The sequence below is a fragment of the Periplaneta americana genome, chromosome 9 (assembly GCF_040183065.1).
Source record: "Periplaneta americana isolate PAMFEO1 chromosome 9, P.americana_PAMFEO1_priV1, whole genome shotgun sequence".
NCBI lineage: Eukaryota > Metazoa > Arthropoda > Insecta > Blattodea > Blattidae > Periplaneta > Periplaneta americana.
In genome coordinates this window covers 92,138,230-92,157,484 of record NC_091125.1, presented here as the reverse complement: position 1 = coordinate 92,157,484, position 19,255 = coordinate 92,138,230, and the positions used below count along the sequence as shown (strand labels likewise).

The 19,255-nt window shown below is 35.8% G+C and overlaps 1 protein-coding gene across 1 annotated transcript in view; it reads right to left on the bottom strand.

Annotated features, from left to right (window-relative positions):
- Positions 1 to 19,255, bottom strand: part of LOC138706238 (retinol-binding protein pinta-like) — a 108,046-nt gene that overhangs the window by 58,215 nt on the left and 30,576 nt on the right. The window lies entirely within an intron of this gene.

The window sequence follows — 19,255 nt, the reverse complement described above, 5'->3', positions numbered from 1 at the left end:
ACTGAATGTAAAGTATCGTCCTGTTCATTGCTGAATTCTCTGTGAATCGTACACCGGACTTAGAGTTCGTAAGATGTTATATAGTCCACACCTGTGGAGTAACGGTCAGCGCGTCTGGCCGCGAAACCAGGTGGCCCGGGTTCGAATCCCGGTCGGGGCAAGTTACCTGGTTGAGGTTTTTTCCGGGGTTTTCCCACAACCCAATACGAGCAAATGTTGGGTAACTTTCGGTGCTGGACCCTGGACTCATTTCACCGGCATTATCACCTTCATATCATTCAGACGCTAAATAACCTAGATGTTGATACAGCGTCGTAAAATAACCCAATTAAAAAAAATGTTATAACATGTTTGAAAAAAAATAATTTCCTCAAAATCTAACATATTTTCTTAATATAAATGAAGCTACAAATTAATATGGAGTACTATTAACAAGTTAAAAGATTAAGAAAATTGCAAAGTAAAAATGATCTCTACTAAAAAGTACAGAACAAACCGATGGCTCGGAACGAGACTGTTACAACTCAAAACATTCACTTTTTGAGTTATTACCATCATTTGAACACTTGAATTGAGAACTATGCTATATATGTGAAATTGTTACAAGTCTAAAAATTTCCTAGTGGGACATAAATGCACATATAACAGTTTTAAAGTTATGCTACTTAGTCTTTTTCTCATTTGGAAAGTGTTATATTTTGCGTTGTAACAGTTTTCCATCCTCAACTGCAAACATTGTTGGTAAAAGCAATGTTCCACTTCGACTTGTAACACTTTCGCATTGAAAATATCCATGCTTCGAGTTTAGATTTGGCACATCTCATGACAAGTTCATACAATAATGATAGCATAATACTGGCTGCATTGTTTAAAAACAATTTTATTATTAATTTTGTCTTCACCATCGACGTGGTATTGAAACATTAATCATCGTGAATATTCTTATACATCAGTATTTAATTCACTTAATATTTTATTTTAGCCTGTATCTCTAAGAAAGGTTAATGTTGTGTATATAGTGCATGTAAGAATAATACAGAAACAGAGAAATTAACTGCAAGAAGGTTATAATAGACATATAAAAGAAGAAGCAACATGAAAGGCTACAAAGACTAAAGATATTGAATCAGAAAACAGGATCCAAGCAAAGTTGTGTGCTGCTTTGATCTTCAGGCACTTCTTCCTTCACCTTGTGATGAGTGTTCCACTTAATATTATAAAAGGAAACTGTCCTGTTACAATCTCACAATACTCGTATATGACATTGCAAACAGCCAGGGCCATTGCTATTTCTGGCATGAGGGCTTGGCCAAAAGAGGTTCAAAAGAGATTGGCATATGCCTCTATAATTTATTTCTTTGCCCAACACAGTAACAAACCAGGTAATTATGTTTTCAGACAATTGTGTTGGGCAAAACAAGAACAAATTCATTGCCTCATTATTTCTGTACTGCGTAACTAACATGTGTTAATGTCATAACACAGACATTTTTAGTCACAAGTCATACCTAGAATGAGATTGACTCTATGCATTCTACTGATGAAGGGGGGCGGAAGAGTTATTAAAGGACTTATATTACTGCCAACGCAATGGGTACCAGTACTGAAATTGCCCCAAAAAAAGGTAATATACACAAAGTCAATGAACTTGATACACCAGATGTCTTAGATTTGAAAGACTTAACACAACAAATGGAAAATAATTTTTCCAGAAATAAAAATGGTGATAATATAAACTAGTCTACTATGAAAATCGTGGATGTCAGAAAACAGGATCCTTTCGTCATCTTCTATAAACACTCCTATGAACAAGATGATTTCGAAAAAATAAGTAGTCGACAAAGACAGAAGCGCAAGTCTTCTCTATCAATACGAAAGCCAGTATTTTCTTCGCCTCCAGGGATAGATGTGGGGGGGGGGGGATTTGCTTGATCTGTGTAAAAGTTTGAAAGTTTCCAATGGTGTTGAAGGAAATAATGCTACATTTGAATAACAACCAAGCATATTTTTTCTCACTACATGTTGGTGTTTAGTCGACTGTTCGAAGACAGGTTTGAACCTCATAGGCTTAAGTTACACCAATAAGGCATCACTCATGAGGCAACTAGGCTGCATGACGAAACTTATTATTGTTGTAGTCATCCTGGTTGGTGTAATTTATTTCTTTTATTGTTGTAGTCATCCCGATATCAACCAATATCATTTTGCGTTTCTAAATCTACATTTGACATATTTTTCCATTGTATTATCTAAATTTATTACAGAGTGATGTAAGGAAAAACCTGTTGCAAATAATAATATATTATGGAATACTGTTATATCTGAGAAATTTTGTCACAATATTTTAATGCGAAACTGTTATAACTCAAAAAAATGTCACATACAAGTTACATAAAACACATAACGAAAAAATTAATATTTCAATAAACTTCTATAACAATAATGATTATACATACCAATTTTCATTGTTGTGCCATGATTCTCTGATTTACCATCTACAATGGAAAACTTTAAATGGCTTTACTGAAAAATCTCTATTTTTGTGTTGTAACAGTCTCGTTCTGAGCCATCGAAAAACATTCAGCATCTGAATAGAAGGTGTTTTCCCAACCGTAACACTGAATCCAGATGAATCGTATCTCACGTCTTTTCTTGAACTTGTTTTATGGCTTCTTGCATTGCCTTTTCATTTCACTATTTCCTACAAGTGTTAACACTAGTAACGAAACAGAAAATCAGGGTATAAATTGGAATACTAATAATACTAGTATTTCATATCTGTAACACACTGATGTTGTATGTCATAACCCCAATAATAATCCGTGGCACTACAGCCCGTGAAGGGCCTAGACCGACCAGTCGGCTTCTGGTCTCACGCCCACATGCCGAAGCAGAGGTGGACGATCATCCAACCAGAATGGAGATATCGTGTGGTTAGCACGATGATCCCCCCAGCCGTTACAGCTGGCTTTCGCAATCGGATTTTGCTACCTATCGTAGCTCCCCAAGTGCATAACGATGCTGGGTGAGCACCGGTCCCATACACTGGCCAAAATTTCATAATAAAATTTCTTCCCCCGTGAGCACACGAACCAGTGCGCATTCCGTAACACGAGTCCTAGGCAGGATGCCTTAGACCACGACGCCACGGAGCGGGACGTCATAAACTCAAAACATATCATAATTTAAAAACGAAATCAATTAAGCATACGTAGATAAAACAATAAACAGACATGGTCAGCCTTTGCCTTCGGAAGCCTGTGTGTGTCATCCAAGGAAACTGTTTAAAGGTAGTAGCAATAAATAAACTTACACATTGATTTTGCATTTTACATATAGGCCTAGTCAATAAAAACTGCCAGGCTCTATAAAGGGCATTGTAATTGGTATTACATGCTGGCCAGTGTTCAGTCAGTATTCAGTCGGCTAGAGTAACAATTTATTGGACAGCTATTCGAAGGAGCCCATAAAGCCCGCCACAAAGACTGTTAAAACATGAAGGATTTGGGAGTAGGGTACAGTGAATATTTTTATTACAAGATGGAACCGACAGGACAGGCCTCCTCCTGCAGAGAGAACATCGGCGAATATCGAACTTCGCCAAACTCAACACGTAATTGATTTATTTACGAAAAACTCTCTATTGGTGGATGACTATCCAATCTGTAATCGGAATAGTCATCTGTTTACATCTGCGTTGTTACTATGGGGACAACCCCTCATTACGTTGTTAACAGTAGTAAGTGGGGCACTTACATAAAGGGCATGATGAAAACATGGAGGAATTTCTCTGATTACATAAGTTTTCTATTTGTACGAGTGCGCGGACTGGAAGAAAACAGCTTGTCAAGGGCAGGGATGGAATGCAAGTCGGAACAAATGAACGAATCATTTCATTTGATGCAAATCTCGGATTCGTGAACTAGTTTCGCCATGAAACAATTACGTAAGGCGATTCTCATTTACGAACGACCAAGTTCAATGGATCATGGCCATCTCTGAAAAAGTCAATTGACAGGGGCGCCAACTTGAAAATTCCTCCTTTCCTGGAATTTAAAAAATGTAGTAGGCCTATACCATTCTATCATATTCCAAATCACTGCTTGTTAATAAATTTAGGAGTTCAGTTGTCCAAAGAGTAGAATGTCGGCATCAACAACACAAGAACTCTCTTTCTTTCCTAGACTATAGAAAAATAGGTACCGTATTATATTGTCATTTGTAATTCATTGTTTTATAAACATTTTGACCTTTGGGGAGGCCGAGACGTAGATGGGAGGGTAATATTAAAATGGATTTAAGAGAAGTGGGATATGACTGGATTAATCTTGCTCAGGATAGGGACCGATGGCGAGCTTATGTGAGGGCGACAATGAACCTCCGGGTTCCTTAAAAGCCATAAGTAACTATAAACATTTTAGGTATCCATTTTTCGACAAATGAATTAATCATAAGCAACACTGAAAAATGTTGCTCTTTTCAAGGAAAGCAGAAAAATGAACATATTATCATAATCAGATAAATGGGACTCCATTTCGAAGAGGCAAATGCCAGAGCAACAATTTGATAAATATTTCACTTTCGTAGAACAACAATTACATTTTAGAATCTCTAGGACATACATAATAAATTTATAATTTGTAAAAATAATTTTTAATTCCATACAAAAGTGACTGCTTACTATCGTTATCAAACAAGTGTTAAAACTTTGGTTATAGGTCTTATGAACATTTTCTTTCATAGTGTTCTGCCCAAGGGCAGGTATTTCATTTCAAAGACGGTATTTACCAGTCCTTATTTTCTGCCTTCCTCTTTGTCTCCTCCTATGATTCATATATCTTAATATCATCTAACATCTGATATCTTTTTGTGCCCCAAACTCTTCTCCCGTCCACCATTATGAAGATGCTGCAGTAAAACGTCTCATTTTAAACTACACATTTTACGATGAAAGAGTAATGGAACGGAGAAAAATTCTCTCCGGCGCCGGGACTTGAACCCGGGTTTTCAGCTCTACGTGCTGATGCTTTATCCACCAAGCCACACCGGATACAACTCCGACGCCGGTTAGAATCGTCTCAGATTAAGCTCCAACTCTTGGGTTCCTCTGAAACGATTCTAACCGGCGTCGGAGTTGTATCCGGTGTGGCTTAGTGGATAAAGCATCAGCACGTAGAGCTGAAAACCCGGGTTCAAGTCCCGGCGCCGGAGAGAATTTTTCTCCGTTCCATTACTCTTTCATCGTATGATGACGCAGAATATCTGCATGGAAATATCATATGTACTTCAGTACATTAAAATAATATATACAAATTTTACTAAAAATGTTAGACTCGTGAACTACCGATAATGGATCGATCTATGGAATAATAACTTAATGTGCGTTACGTCGTTTTTCCTTTCCAGCATTGAATCTTTAATAACACATCTATCTCCTGACATAATATTATTTCTATCCAACAAACACAGTGTCCTCTAGAAACATTTGAATGTCGTTCTACGTAATGTTGTTATACGGGATCTAAAATTTTTAATGCTCTGTATCTCAAATTCAAGATTTTACAGTTAAATTTTTGTTCCAGAGAACGTCTCAATTGCTGAGATTACGACAAACTGTATTAGGGCTTACTTGGTTAGAAATGAAGAGTCCACTGCAAGAATGATGGATGTCACTTTTTTTTGTCGAAAATGAACCAAGACTGTCAAGACTGTTAAGACATATACAATGTACATACAGATTTATATGGCATTAACACTGATAGTCATTGTCCAGTAATGATCGGAAAATCACAGTTAAGCTTTGAGCGCTAAGCATTTCAAACTTTCAATTGCTTCTCCTGCAAATGTATCCATCATTCCTACAGTGGACTCTTCAAATATGGCCTGTATCTTCTCTCGAAACGTTGGAAACCGTAATTCTATTTACAATTTGTACATATGGGCGAAATTTATCAACTGAATAATAGGTTATATATAATATAAATCTAAATTGTTAGTAAGAAATCATAATCAATTTAAGACCTTAGCCAAATGAATCACAGTATTCTGAACAAAAATATAGTCTATTCCTAGGTACAACACCTTCCACTATATGAAAAGAGTTATTTATGATACAAATTCGTAAAGGTTATCTTTATGGCACGAGTGTAAAATTTGCGAAACAAGATGAAGTCGAGTTTCACAAACATACGAGGATCAAAAAGTTATCTTTATGAATATATATAATACAATACTTTTTCTATGCTAGCAAAGATTCACATTAAATAAATATTTCAAGTTGTATAGGTTATGACATCACTATTTTACGGCCGTCTAAACTCCGAACCAATACGAAGTAAGTTTCGATGGCATGACAGCCTGTTTTATTCATGTTCACGATTTCATGGCCGCCTAAATCGCACCAGTTAAGAAAAAATGAATTCTAAATGTTGTCAGATATAACTCCAGAGTAATACAAGCTAAACTGTAAATAAATATGAATGTTAAATTTATTACATGTAATTATTTACGTCGTGAAAGATCGAGGTAATTCATTAATTTCCTAATAAATGAAGTTTGTAGATACATTGAATGTTACATTTTTTTGGCAGTGCATAAGTGAATAGCAGTGCGTAAAGTGATTACTTATAAATAATTGATTAAATGACAATCTTACTCGTGTTAATTATGTAAGCATGTGCAGCTTACAGCTGTTTCGGTGCTTCTTCACACCAGCCTCAGAGCCTACAGCTGTAAACCGCACATGCTTACATAATTAACACGAGTAAGATCGCCATTTAATCAATTATTTATATTCAAGTATTAAAAGTAGTGTACGAAAGATTCAACAGTGATTACTTACTTTTACGCACTAATGTTTTAAAGGCTTACTTTATGCATTGATAATAATGGGTAAAATTCAACTTTACACACTATCGTAGAAACATAGGCCTATATGTTATTATAATCATATGAACATATAAGACTATATTAATAATTTTTGCAATAAAAGCTTAGTTTTCAATTAATTTATTATCCAGAAGCTGCCTTAAAATAATTGAAATATCTGTATAAGATTTCACATGAAATGTTTTCGTCCATATTAAAAAAATTCGGCAAACTTCGAAGTTGAACTAAAGCGGAAGAGAAAAGAACTCAAGAATTGGTTTTATTGAGGCGGGCGTCGGTTAATAAAGGATTGCAAAAACGCGGCAGGTCACAGTTTAATTGAAATTTGCTTTGTGGATCCCCGCTGCAGTCTGCTGCTCCAGACAGCTGCGGGCTGTGGCAGAGAATAAAAAGGTTTAAAAAAGATGCTTTATTGTCATAGTAGCGGCTTACATTAAGGATTTGTTGTTATTATTTCCAATTGTCTTGTTATTTATTGTACATTTCCTTTACCCTTTCATGTATCTTATCACTCTTTCTCTTAGCTCCTTTTTACTTTTATATATTCTTGCTTGTTATCGGTTTTGATTCCTCCTCTGCTTTCTTTTAAGCTTCTCATTATACGGATTAGGCTATAACAGAAATATTGTGACGCTGCAAAAAACATATATCGTAATTTTCGTAGAAATTCACATTAATACTGAAAATGTGATTTTCACATGTCTGTCTCTGTTTCTACGAGTACAAGGGTTTCTACTAAATTGCTGGATGGATTTTCTTCATACGTATACGGTACACTATCTGTGAGTCTAATTATCCGAGAATTAAGTGTAATTTTAATAAAAATTGACAGGAGATTAAATAAATCTCATGAAACATTTAAATTCTGAAATAATACAATACTTGTAGCTTACCTTTTAACATTGTATTGTATTTTATTTCTTCTTATTGTATATTGGCATACATAACTCGTAAGTTATATTCAATATTCCCATTACTATCTTGTGGACAACTTTTGAAATTGTAGGAAAATTATTTTAATAAATACATAAACTCTGTCCATTGTTTTCGTTTTCTAATCCAGTCTCTTGAAGGAGTTACACCTTTACAACATTTCAGTCCTAAACAATGTAGCATTATGTAAAACTACGTACTTCAAAACTCATTTACTCGTAAAGCCACTAAAAATATCAGAAACGAAGTAGCTAAATTAATATTATTTTCTGATTTTAGTAACAAGAAAAAACTATTTTCTTTATCCGTTCTATATCTTTCTTCCATTTGTCTTTAATTTCTATTTATTCATTTATTTAGTTTCTTATTTTTTCTTTCTTTTCTCCCGTCTTAATTTTTTTGTGTCCTTGATATTTTTTTCTTTCCTTTTTTCTCTTTCTTGCTACGTTTTTTTCGTTCTTCCTTTCTTCCTTCCTTTCTCTTTCTTTACTCCTTTCTTAATCTGTCTTTCTATTTTCTTTACTATTGCATTTTTTGTACCTTTATATTTTGTAAAGAATGGACCGTGGTACACTGAACCGTGTCCCAAAACGTTTGTTCTGATTTCACTTTATTTATCTCTGTAACTATTAGAATTAGAATTATTTATTAAGATGAAATTAAGATCGCCAGATCTTCTCTTCCACTTCACCATAAAGCAATCAGGTACAAAGTAATTCGTACAATATAATAAATTATTACATTCAATGAAATTAGCTAATGATACATGCCACAGATGTTAGTAATAATCAGGCTTAGGGTTCCGGACACTTTAGCAACCAATGTAAGCACAACTTGACTATAGAGTTCCTTCAACATGGTAGACAAACATAGGCCTACTGTGAATATAAACAACGACGTCAATGTGCTGCTTTATATTCTACTGTTAATAGTACAATCTAGTGACGGTGGGAAATGAAGTAGGATACATTTCTCACAAGTTTTCATGTCCTCGGCGACGTTGAAGGCGTTAACGTTACAATGAACAACCATGTAAATACTTGCAACTAGTTCGAAAAAAACTGTTCACTATGAATTGAAAATGCACTGTGATGGCCTGAGTTCGTCTCGTAGGGAGAGACGGAAGAATACTGAACCTCTGATCACGAACCGGATCGTACACTAACGCACAGGTAAACAAAACTCAATGCGCCACCTCACTCCATCTGTACTCCGTTGCACTGTAACTTCACTTCATTCTTAAGTTGTCTCGGATCCTAAGCCTCGTAATAATATAACATAGTTTTCAGTAATACAGAAAAGTAACTTAGAAAACGTTAACTAAACATTATAAATAAGAATCTTAAGCTGAATCCTTAAGAGACAAAAGAAAATACTAAATTAATATGGAACACTAGTTTACATACAATATAATAAACATGTCTAGCTCTTATCTAATAAGAACTTTCTAAGCGCGGGAGAAAATTCCAAAGTCGGGGAAGTGCAACTCTAAATGATTAATGCTATAGCAACGCAGTGAGTGCCAATAGAAGAGTTAATTTCTCCACGTTTTGTTTGATAATTTACAAATTCTCGATATATAAACCTCTGACCACACGGTACGCATCCAGACGATATTACATTATCGCCTGCACCGCTGCTGTGATGCGACGCCAAACCTTAGCTCCTGCAGATCATTGGCGAAAGGAGGAATGTAAACATTGTCCTTTACGTACCTGTATAGGATAAAGTCAAGGGGTGGAGGGGTTAGGTCAGGTGAATACGGAGACCGTCTCGTCAAGTTTTGATCTTAAGCACTGCAACGACCAATCGAACGTTTTCAGGGATATGCCCGTTAAGGTACTCGATACTCATGGCCCCCTCTTAACTTACAAATATATATATATATATTATATATATATATAATATGATTATTGTGTAAGTGTAATAATGACACAAACACTCTCATTATACAAAATTAAAGAGAAGTTGAAATTTGTTAAAAATTGAATGGCTGTGAAAAAGAATTACGTTTCAAAGATTTTATAAGGATAGTCACGATTATATTCTGTTAGAACATAGTACAATATTAATAAATATACCGCAACATAATAATAATAATAATAATAATAATAATAATAATAATAATAATAATAATAATAAAATTTAAAATTTCCATAATGTAAATTGTAAACAATTTTAATAATAATTGACAAAATTCTGCGTGCGCCACTGATTAAGACTCAGTTCGTTCCTATAGCTACATTCTTTCCAAAATGAACTAAATTGAAGTCGAAGCAATAATTTCGGGACACGTTGTATAATTCATTGTTCATTTTCGTATGGGGTGTTTCTGTTATTTCACGTCACAAGCACGTAGACAAGTTCTGAAATCGTGCATGTATTCACATTATGAATGCGTCCACTGCGTCTAGACTCAACACAGTGCCTAAAAAAGAGAGATGTCTCAAAATGACTCACTGCTGATTTACTGGTGTAATTCTGCATACTTGAAGCTTGTTACATTTCTTGCACTGCTGTGTTGACGTGTATAACCTTTTTCATGAATTCCGTCTCTCTTTCCCCCACCATTCTCCTGTCTTCTCAATGTCAGGTTTTTACTTGACAGCAGTCGTTGTGTTTTTAGGGGACTTCGTTTTGGGACATGAACGTAATGTAATCCACTCTACCGTAACAGACTAAAATGGTTTATATTTATTTTGCAAGAAATATCTTCTCCGTTACTCCAAGTGTAGGAAAAGGATAGTGGTTATCCTATTGTCTTTTTGATCCTTTGCTCACCGATTCATACACGGACGATGATAACGGATTTTAAGGAAAGTCAAAATTTATTCGGAAAGAAATTAAAGACGGAGTATGCCTACCTTGTGGTAGATTTACGTGAATTCATGAAAAAAAAAATAATCTCTGAATGAGACGGCTTCAGACAAAATTCTTATTTCACTTGTTTCTTGCTTAATCATTTCTCGTTCTGGGAACACACATTTTTGTGAACTAACGTTTCGTGACATCGTAAAAGCCTGTGAGAAAAAAAAAAAGGTAAAAATGTAGGAAATATAATTGCGCGCGTACAATGAACCAATAGGGTAGAGTGTGTCGGGGGCCGAATAGCGAATAAGCCATCGAAATATAAAAATGTTTTCAATATTCTTTTTTAATTTACTGGAGGAAATTAAAAAAGTCGTTACTCATATTCGTAAATTACGTACATCATACAGTGCATTTTTGGTTAGACAGCAACAAAATGTGTTACAAAATGAAACGTTCCAACACGCCAGATTGAAAGAAAGGTGGTTATTTTTGTATACTGGTAGGGCCCTTCACTTGTCGATATTCATTTTGTTGAGTTTAATTACATAGACTACATATACATAGTCTTCTGCCCAAGGGCAGGTCTTTCACTGCAAACCCAGCATTCTCCAATCTTTCCTATTTTCTGCCTTCCTCTTAGTCTCCGAATATTATCCATATATCTTAATGTCGTCTATCATCTCATATCTTCTTTTACCCCGAACTCTCTCCCGTTCACCACTCTTTCCAGTGCATCTTTCAGTAGGCAGTTTTTTCTCAGCCAGTGACCCAACCAATTCCTTTTTCTCCTCCTGATCAGTTTCAGCATCATTCATTCTTCACCTACTCTTTCCAATACAACTTCATTTCTTATTCTGTCTGTCCATTTCACACGCTCCATTCTTCTACATATTCACATTCCAAATGCTTCTAGTCGCTTCTCTCCACTTCGTCGTAATATCAATATTTATATATCATAGAATGCCACACTCCACACAGAGAACTTCACTAGTCTCTTCCTTAGTTCTTTTTCAGAGGTCCGCAGAATATGCTCCTTTTTCTATTAAAAGCTTCTGTTGCCATTGCTATCCTCCTTTTGATTTCCTGGCAGCAGCTCATGTTGCTGCTTATAGTAAACTTACAACCCAAGTATTTGAAGTTGTCCACTTGCTCTATTGCCTCATTTAGAATTCGCACATTTACCTTCTTTATTTTTCTTCTTATGACCATGGCCTTCCTCTTGTTTGCATTTATCTTCATTCTATACTGCTTACAGCCATTTAGCTCCAGTAGCACATCCCTTAGTATCATATCCTCTTCTGCTAACAACGCCATATCGTCAGCAAATCTTATGCCCTTTCTTTAGTCTTCTTCCTTCTACTGTCACCCTTTCCACATGAGTTTAATTAGTAAGTTAAAAATACTTTTTTTTTTAAGAGGGGGAAAATCGTATTCGATCGGGGATGAGTTTTCTCAATTTAGGAGACTAGCTAAGTTGCTGTAAGATAACTTTAATAAAAGATGACTCACAATTATTACTTAAATTACGATATAATATGACTGCATGCAGTAACATATGATGGTTACGTCATAATAAAAATACTATGGTAGCTCTATGAAGAGTAATATTAGTCTGCAGCCAATCATTTATTCCTAATAGGTTCTATTGAGCGTTTTCCTACAAGGATAGGAACATACAGCAACCGTGTATGTTTTCATTGTAGTTAATGTTTTCTCAAATTTTCAGTCTGCATTAGTAATACTATACCTGGATTATGTTGCTAACTACACACAGGCGAATTGTTTTGTTTGCAGAATGGAGGTTTAATGTTGTTTAAACACCATAGATTCCGTTACTGTCTCAGGTTCTCTGTGTTAGTTTATTACAGAATAAACCAGAGACAATTTTTATTTGCAGAAATAATATTAACGTCTTCTGAGAAATCACAGTTCAATATAAAACGTTATCATACAGACTTGAGTTAAATTTTTCAATCGTTTTCTTAAGAACGCTGTGTTACAGATCATTCGTTATCTCGTGAAACCAAATGAATACGTCCGCCGTAGCCTGTAGTAAAATCGTTTTGGTGGGGGTATGCGAGCTAGCTAGTTGCAAGTGGAAGCGTAGCGAAGGGGGAAGCTCGTCAGTCCATTTCTGCTTCCCCTTACGCGCAGGTTGGTTTCACGAGAAAACACATGGCCTTTAACTGAGCAATTATATTGCGTTGGAGAAATTGGTGAAGGTATTTTCGATAAGATTCGCCATGGGTTTATCTGACATTCGACTTGAATTTGGAGAATATTTCAGAAAAAAATACAGGCAGTAAAAAGTCAAAGTTTCCATATCATAAACAAGAAGAGATTCGGAACAGAAACCCTCTGACCTGATGGGAAGAACATACTGAGTTTCATTTTTGAATTGATTATTTTACGACGCTTTATCAAATAGTAAGCTATTGAGCGTCTGAATGTAATGAAGGTGACAATGCCGGCGAAATTAGTTCAGGGTCCAGCGCCGAAAGTTATCCGGAATTTGCTCTTAATGAGTCGAAGTAAAACCCCCTGGAAAAAAACAACCAAATAACTTGTCCCAACCAGGATTTGAACCCGGACCCGCTCGTTTCACGGACAGGTATGGCTTCTATAATTGTAGGCTCAATTTCAATATGGAAAGAAGTGCATAATACATAATAGTTTGTAGGTATATGTAGCACAACATTTTTCTGTAAGCTATTCTTTCATTCATTGTTTTCTGCCCATGGGCAGGTACTTCACTGCAGATACAGAATTCTCCAATCTTTCCTAATTTCCGCCTTCCTCTATACGATCTAATATATCTTAATGCTGTCTATTAGTCTATCTTTTACCTTCTTCTGCCTCGAACTTTTCTTCAGTTCACCATTCCTTCTAGTGCATGCTTCAGTAGGCAGTTTCTGCTTAGCCAGTGATCCAGTAAATTCAATTTTTCTATAAATTATTGATTATTAATAAAACTTGATACATGTACTGTATAACATTCTTAAATAAAACTTGGATTCGTACTCGATCAGTGGTAGTGCAGTTATAATGTTGGCCGTTAGATCCAAGAATTACGGGTTCAACCCCGGCCGAGGACGATAAAATCCTTAGCATTGCTTCCTTGAAATTGAAGTAAACAGAAAGGTTTTGTTGTGGATTTACGCGACGTAAAAAAAATCGTGCTTAAGTGTTGTCCTCGGTGGTGTATTGGTTACTATACTACAAAAGAGACCTGTGTCTCACGGCATAGCATCGTGGCCTAGGCAGGGATGTCAAAGCGCTTGCACTGTGTACTCTGAAGAACCCGTACAACATTTCCTTAAGAACGATGTTTATACTTTATTTTGCTAAAAAGGGAAAGTCATGTCTAAGACTCTCATTACGGAATACTCGCTGGTTCCTGCGAGTCCTCATGGGGAAGGAATTTTCTCATAAAATTTCGGGCAATGTATGGGACTGGTGTCCACTCAGCATCATAATGAATTTGGGGAGCTACAATAGGTAGTGAAATCCGGTTTTCGAAAACCAGCTATAGCGGCTGGTGGGAGCATCGCGCTGTCCACACGTTATCCCCGTATTAGTTGAATAATAATCGTTCGCGTCTGGTAAGGCAATGTTGACGTGAGGCCAGCAGTCGGCTGGTCTGTCTTGGAACTTCAGAGGCTGTCGCACCACGAATCACAGAAAAGACCTTTCTCTGGAAGATAGCTCCAGGCAAAATTATCAGTCATTTATCGCCCACTTTGTACTTCGACACTTCATGATCTCTGCAGCAGAAGGATTCCTTAAGGGGTTAGGTACAGCTTACAGCAGTAAAATTTTGTAAATATTCAACATATTTTTCCTCCAATACTGTATATTGTACAATAATGAAAATTAGTATGTGTAAAACACTGTCCTTCTGCTACATGAAAAAAATATTTTTACGATTTAAAAAAAAAGATTCACATTTTTGTTTTCAAAATTCAGTTCACTGTGTAGTGATGAAGCGTTTCCCACATAACTAAAAAGACTATCCAACATTAGGCTATGTAATGAAATATTTTGTGTGTATTTATGCATGTCATATGTACAGTATGATGCAATATCACTTCTCTACCTTTGATAAACTATCTGATAAAAATAAATTCATTTAAAAAATGGTCAAATATCACTATTTTCTTCTAACACAAAATAAAAAAAATATATATATTATTTACTGAGGAATGTAGTTGAGAGAGCTTGATATTGTAAACATGAGTTTCAGCAATAAAATAAAAGAGAGAGAACATGAAAAAGTTAACAAGTTTATGAGTTATGAGGGAACAGCTTCATCACTGCACAGTAAACTGCTCATTATGAATTTTGAAAAAAAAAAAAAATATATATATATAATTTTTTTTTAATCTTAAAAATATTTTCTCCATAGCCTATAGCAGAAGGATAGTGTTTTACACATACCAATTTTCATTATTGTACAAGATACAATAATGGAGGAAAAAACTATTGAATATTTCCAAAAATTTTACTGCTGTAAGCTGTACCTAACCCCTTAAATTAAATACTATTACACCGAAATTTTATCAAGACAATTTAACCCAAAGAAATACGACTTGTCCCATTTCATTCCGGGGTGAAATTTCTTCATAAAATTCCAGTACCCTATAAGTAAATCCACTTCCATCCAGGCGGCCTGGGCTCGATTCCCGACTTGCTCATAATAGAATTTCTGATGCAGACGCAGCGAAGAGTTTTTCTTGGGCTCTACACCGTCTTTATCTTTTATTCCATCAACATTCTCCTATCTTATTTTATCTATCACGTTTAATAGTTAGAAATAGGCTGCGAAGTCTTGAAAGTAGTACGGGTTCTCGATGCTGATACAGGAAAACCTTGGTGCTCTGGAAAATGTCGACCTGGTTGGTGAGTTGGTATGCCCAAGGTTGCGGGTTCGATCCCGGGCCAGGTCGATGGCATGCGACGGGCTCATGTCAGTAGATTTACTGGCCTGTAAAAGAACTCCTGCGGGACAAAATTCCGGCACATCCGGCGACGCTGATATAACCTCTGCAGTTGCGAGCGTCGTTAAATAAAACATAACATTATTATGCTCTGGAACTTGGGGCTTATCAGGCTGGGACCCGTGTCTTGTCAGAATTGAGGAGGGATTGTCCTCGGATTCACGAATGCTATCGGGCCACCTGTCAACTTAGAACAATCATCGCATATAAACAGCACATAATGGGCCAATGTATGCCTAAGTTCATGAATCTATCCTGGATACAGCCCTAAAAAAACCAGCCACCAAATACATCTTTGGTCCTATGCTTCGTACTGTCATACGAAACGAATTTATTGATATCCTCTATCGTGCTGTGCAAACGCTTTGACTTGATGCAAGACGCATGTTGTGTTTCCATGTAATCAATTGATACATTAATTCTGCAGGCCTATGGAAATTTGAAAAGTGATGTGATTTTTCTTGTTTCTCAGACAGATAAACTTTTGTGTATAAAAGTGCTAGATTTATGCACCGATATCAATTTTAACATTTTCTTTCCCGTGTGCGATTTGTAAATCGTTAACCACTTGAACATCCTGTGTAACATAGTACAACGCAAGCTGTGTTTTCCCATGTTATCTTTCATCTCTGCTCAATCAACAGCTGCAGGGATGGAGTCAATGAATGCCTCAACGGTAACATATGACACCGCCCGACAACAAAAACAGTTTCAGCTTCTTCCGATTTCTTACAGTCACTGCCCAGTCAATGAACTCTGACAAAAAAAAAAGACTCAATTTCGCCGTAACATATGCCTAACACTTTAGAGTTTCCTCGACAAAATTTAATATATCATACTTCGTTCATAATTTGCTCCTAAACTAGTCTTCGTACATTTCTCCTTGCTCTCCTTCTCTTTAATATCATTATCAACATTTTCTTATTATTATTATTGGATATGTGGATGTATAGTCCATTTCAATAACTGCGCCTGTTTTCTCGTTGTAATGTTTATGGCATTAATTAACTCTATATTACCAATTTTACCTCCTTCTCCACTTCCTTTTCTTCTCATCCTCTTATTACTCATATTTTTTCGCTTAATTTCCCTTTACTTATTCTTTTCCTTATCATTCTTTCTCTTAACCTCTGTCTTCCTTCTTCCTTCTTCTTTTTCGTTTTTTTTTTGCGTTTCTGCAATTGTTTTCTTCCTATTTTCTTTCTCTCATTTTCTATTTCTGACACTTTTAATAAAACTGTTGCTGCTATGTTTTTCATGGTTAGTCAGTAGTTTGAAGACTGTTGGAACCTCATACACCAATAAGTTATCACTCATGAGACAACTAAACCGGAGATAATGAGTTAGGATGGCCAGTTCCTTTCCTTCTCCATTACAAACCTCGCTTACTAATACAGACATGGACAAATTATTAGACTAAAACGTTTTCTTGGGAACATAAAATAATTCGTCACATCAACTATCAGTATAATTCCTAGAGTCTCTATTGTTGTAAATATGATTGTTTACATTTTCTGGTATATTTTTTCCAATGGTTAAGTATATTTTTTCTGGCTATGTTGGTACTATTGATATTTTAATTGTATACTGCAGAATATATTCTCCCATGGCCTGCAAGAAGACCAGACATGAACGAAATTGAAAATCTGTGATCTATACTGAAGAAGAAAGTGAATAAAAAGAGACTTACAACAAAACGTGGACCCATTTAAACACTGTCTGATATCTGGCTAAATAATGCTGATATTCAAAGAACTTTGGTTTCCAGCATCCCTGACAAAATAAACATGTTAATAAAGAATAAGGGAATGTTCACAAAATATTAGTAACCTCAAGACTCAATTTTCTGTTCATTATATCTGTGCAAAATACATTTTTGTTCATTATTTTTACCGATAAATACACCTTCGTTGCACATATAATTAATTTAGTCTAATAATTTGTCCACGTCTAACATAGTTCACTAATCAGATTGGAGATGTATACAACCTTTCTTCCTCTGACACACATCGTGAAGCGAGATGAACTGCCTGATAATAGATGTACATCCTTTGACACGGAAATTGGTCGCTGTTCAGAGACAGAGTTCCATCTCGGAACAGTTCGGGAATAATCGTGTGCGCTGCGTTTACAGGCGTGCGTTTTACATAGAGAGATTCGAAGCCCGGTTCTATAACGAGAAGAAAGAGCTCTATCGCTAAGCCATAAAGGCTTCTTGGGGTATAAGTTGTTTCGTGACATACAGATACGTCGCTGCTACGACTTCATTGCATCTTAGGACCTCGATGCTTTATATTTCCTCGTGTGAATTTCACGCTAACCCGAACGACAATAGACGAATTCACGCTACACGAGAGCGACTATTTTCCGTGAGGTTTCTGGCTGATATATATATATATATATATATATATATATATATATATATATCAGCCAGAAACCTCAATCGGATGTATACGCATACTGTTGCTGCTATAGATCTATTATTGCCACTACACTCCCTGGTCTGCCGCAGTCCGCTATGAAACCTCATCCTACTACCACCATCACTACCACTATTCCACGTTTGTTGCTGCTACTACTACTATTGATACTTTTATTGCTACTACTACAGCTATGTTTACTCCTGCTACTGCTACTATTGGTATTCTTACTACGACTACTACTGCTACTACCACTGCTACTATTGCTACTTTTACTACCGATACTACCATTACCACTATTGCTATTGCTACTACTACTATTACTACAATTGGTAATTTTGCAAGAACTACTATTTCTACTTTTATTGCTATAATTGTTACTATTGTTACTTTTACTACTACTGCTACAATTGGTAATTTTGTAAGTACTACTATTGCTATTTTTACTGCTATAATTATTACGATTGTTACTTATACTACTACTGCTACTACTATTGCTACAATTGGTAACTTTGCATGTGTTACTATTGCTACTTTTACTGTTATAATTATTACGATTGTTACTTCTACTACTACTGCTACTACTATTGCTACAATTGGTAATTTTTGAAGTACTACTATTATTACTATGTCAGGTAATCTATGGCGAATCCTCGGCCTCATCTCGCCAAATATCATCTCGCTATCACCAATCCCATCGACGCTAAATAACCTCGTAGTTGATACAGCGTCGTTAAATAACCAAGTAAAAAATATTACTACTTTCATTGCTATAATTATTGCTATTGTTACTTCTACTACTACTACTACTATTACTACTACTACTACTACTAATATTGCTACTATTGCTGCAATTCGTAATTTGTCAAGTACTACTATTGTTACTTTTACTGCTATAATTATTGTTACTTTTACTACTACTGCTACTACTATTGCTACTTGTGTTGCTATTGTCGTTACTTTTATTACTACTATTGTTATTTTTACTACTGCTGCTTTCACTACTAGTGCTGCTGATAATCCTACTGTATTATTGTACTGCAAAGACTGAAGGAGAGATATGTTGAGCAGTAGACGACAATCTGCCACACAGAGAATTACTAAATAATATGCTGCTGTATCGAGACACGCGAACTATAACCGTGAGTTAATAAGTGTCAAGTACAATGCAACTGCGAAACCACTTGGCCGACCTGACACAACAGT